The sequence below is a fragment of the Schistocerca cancellata genome, chromosome 8 (genome assembly GCF_023864275.1).
Source record: "Schistocerca cancellata isolate TAMUIC-IGC-003103 chromosome 8, iqSchCanc2.1, whole genome shotgun sequence".
NCBI lineage: Eukaryota > Metazoa > Arthropoda > Insecta > Orthoptera > Acrididae > Schistocerca > Schistocerca cancellata.
The window spans coordinates 501,216,737-501,220,643 of NC_064633.1; positions in this window are offsets into that span (position 1 = coordinate 501,216,737).

Below are 3,907 nucleotides of genomic sequence, written 5' to 3' on the forward strand. Positions count from 1 at the left end.
TCCTTACATTTGTCCTCTAGTCATCCCTGCTTAGCCATTTTGCACTTCCTGTCGATCTTGTTTTTAAGACGTTTGTATTCCTTTATGCCTGCTTCATTTACTGCATTTTTATATTTTATCCTTTCATCAATTAATTTCAATATTTCTTCTGTTACCCAAGGATTTCTACTAGCCCTCGCCTTTTTACCTACAAGGTCCTCTGCTGCCTTCACTATTTCATCTCTCAACGCTACCCATTCTTCTTCTACTGTATTCTTTTCCCCCATTCCTGTCAATTGTTCCCTTATGCTCTTCCTGAAACTTTGTACAACCTCTGGTTCTTTCAGTTTATCCAGGTCCCATCTCCTTACATTCCCACCTTTTTGCAATTTCTTCAGTTTTAATCTACAGTTCATAACCAATAGATTGTGATCAGAGTCCACATTTGCCCTTGGAAATGTCTTACAATTTAAAATCTGGTTCCTAAATCTCTGTCTTACCATTATATAATCTATCTGAAACCTTTTAGTATCTCCAGGGTTCTTCCATGTACACAACCTTCTTTCATGTTTCTTGAACCAAGTGTCAGCTATGATTAAGTTGCGCTCTGTGCAAAATTTTATCAGGCGGCTTCCTCTTTCATTTCTTAGCCCCAATCCATATTCACCTACAACGTTTCCTTCTCTCCCTTTTCCTACTACCGAATCCCAGTCACCCATGACTATTAAATTTTCGTCTCCCTTCACCATCTGAATAATTTCTTTTATTTCATCATACATTTCTCCAATTTCTTCCTCATCTGCAGAGCTAGTTGGCATACAAACTTGTACTATTGTAATAGGCGTGGGCTTCGTGTCTATCTTGGCCACAATAATGCGTTCACTATGATGTTTGTAGTAGCTTACCGGCACTCCTATTTTTTTATTCATTATTAAACCGACTCCTGCATTACCGCTACTTGATTTTGTATTTATATCCCTGTATTCACCTGACCAAAAGTCTTACTCCTCCTGCCACCGAACTTCACTAACTCCCACTATATCTAACTTTAACCTATCGATTTCCCTTTTTAAATTTTCTAACCTACCTGCCCGATTAAGGGATCTGACATTTCACGCTCCGATCCGTAGAAGGCCAGTTTTCTTTTTCCTGATAACGACGTCCTCCTGAGTAGCCCCCGCCCGGAGATCCGAATGAGGGACTATTTTGCCTCCGGAATATTTTACCCAAGAGGACGCCATCATCATGTAATCATACAGTAAAGCTGCATGCCCTCTGGAAGAATTACGGCCGCAGTTTCCCCTTGCTTTCAGCCGTTCGCAGTACCAGTACAGCAAGGCTGTTTTGGTTAGTGTTACAAGGCCAGATCAGTCAATCATCCAGACTGTTGCCCCTGCAACTACTGAAAAGGCTGCTGCACCTCTTCGGGAACCACACGTTTGTCTGGCCTCTCAGCAGATACCCCTCCGTTGTGGTTGCACCTACGGTACGGCTATCTGTATCACTGAGGCACGCAAGCCTCCCCACCAACGGCAAGGTCCACGGTTCTTGGGGGGGGGGGGGGGGTTGGATGACTTAAGATCAAATAAGGCAGAAAGGATAGAGAACATTCCATGAGAAATTCTAAAATCATTGAGGAAGTGGCAACAAAACGACTATTCATGTTGTTGTGTAGAATGTACAAATCTGGGGACGTACAGCCTGAATTTCGGAAAAATACTAGCCACACAATTCCGAAGACTGCAAGAGCTGGCAAGTGCAAGAGTTATAGGACAATCAGCTTAACAGCTCATGCATCCAAATTGCTGAGATGAATAATATACAGAAGTATGGAAAAGAAATTTAAGGGTGTGTCAGATGGCGATCAGTTTGGCTTTAGGAAAGGTAAAGGCACGAGAGAGGGAATTTTGACGTTGTGGTTAGTAATGGAAGCAAGACCAAAGAAAAATCAAGACAAATTCATAGGATTTGTCGACCTGGAAAAAGCGTTCGAGAGCATAAAATGGCGCAAGATATTCGAAATTCTAATAAAAATACGGATAAACCATAGGGAGAGACGGATAATATACAATATGTACAAGAGCCAAGAAGGAATAATAAGAGTGAACGACCAAGAACGAAGTGCTCGGATTAAAAGGGGTGTAACACAGGGATGTAGTCTTTCGCCCCTACTGTTCAGTCTGTTCATCGAAGAGTCAACGACTGAAATAAAAGAAAGGTTCAGGAGTGCAGCTAAAATTCAAGGAGAAAGGATATCAACGATGCGATTCGCTGATGACATTGCTGTCCTGAGTGAAAGAGAAGAAGAATTACATGATCTGCTGAATGAAATGAACAGTACAACGAGTTCAGAATACGGAAAGAGACAATCGAAGAAAGACGAAAGTTATGAGAAAAAGCAGAAATGGGAACATCAAGAAAATTAACATCAGGATTGATGGCTACGAAGTAGATGAGGTTAAGGAATTCTACCTAGGTAGCAAAATAACCAATGACGGATGGACCAAGGAGGATATCGAAAGCACGGCAAAGAGGGCATTCCTGGCCAAGACAATACTACTAGTATCAAACATAGGCACTAATTTGAGGAAGGAATTGCTAAGAATGTACATTTGGTGGACAACATTCTATGTTAGTGAAGCATGGATTTTGGGAAAACCGGAACAAAAGAGAATCGAATCTTCTGAGATGTGGTGCTACAAACGAATGCTGAAAATTAGGTGGAGTGATAAGGTAAGGAATGAAGAGGTTCTGCGCAGAATTGGAGGGGAAAGAAATATGCGGAGAACACTGACAAGGAGAAAGGACAGGATGGTAGGACATATGTTAAGACATCAGGAAATGACTTTCATGAGAGTAGAGGTAGCTGTAGAGAGAAAAAGCTGTAGAGGAAGACCGACATTGTAGTACATCCAGCATATAACTGAAGACGTAGGTTGCAAGTGCTACTCTCAGATGAAGAGATTAGCGCAGGAGAGGAATTCGTGGCGGGCCTCGTCAAACCAGCAGAAAAAAACCTAATACTTTTCTTATTCTTCCATTTTGATTGTAGCCTTATTTTACTGGCTAAGACAAAGTGGTCGCTATGTATATCGCTTCCCCTATAAACACGTATATCTTGTATAAGATCCTTCATTTTCTGGTTAATTAGTATACAATGAATCATAGATCTATTAAAAAACTAGAAACCCGCCTCGATTGCAAAAAAACACCTAGTGTTAACCTAGGTTTCGGCGTAGATAACTACACCTTTTTCAGAAGAATAAAACCCACAAGTGCCTAAGCAGACCTTTGTCAATGATTGAAAGAACACCATAGCTATACATTTGTAAACGAAAAAAAGAAAAACATGTGTACGAAGTCTAAACCGTTACCTAACTTAATGATGTAACCTCCACCTCACACCGGCCTATGTTAGATGGCCATGACCCGCCATAAACTGGCAAAGGTCTTCTTAGCCACTTGTGGGTTTTATTGTTCTGAAAGAGGTGTAGTTATCTACGCCGAAACCTAGGTTAATACTAGGTGTTTTTTTTTGCAATCGTGGCGGGTTTGAAGTTTTTTAATATATTAACCAACGATTGCTGACGTGCTGCGATGTTGAAGGTTATTAAAATCATAGATCTTATTCCTCGTGCGCTCTATAAAAACTTGTGAATGTCTTTCTTCATGTAAAATGTGTTAGTAATTTGAAAATACTGTAGGAGACAAATTGGCGTAGTCCCTGTCCAGTATTATTGAGAGTCTTTTACCCAAATAGTCTTACTATTCCTGATACAGGTAGATTTCCAACTCTTCATTAAAATAAGCAACGATGACAACATAACCCGTCTTGTTGATTTTGTTCATCCTTCTGAAGATCATAAAAAATATCACTATCATCCTTCTTTCCGTCGCCTGGATCATAAACATGACCTGCTGGAATTAC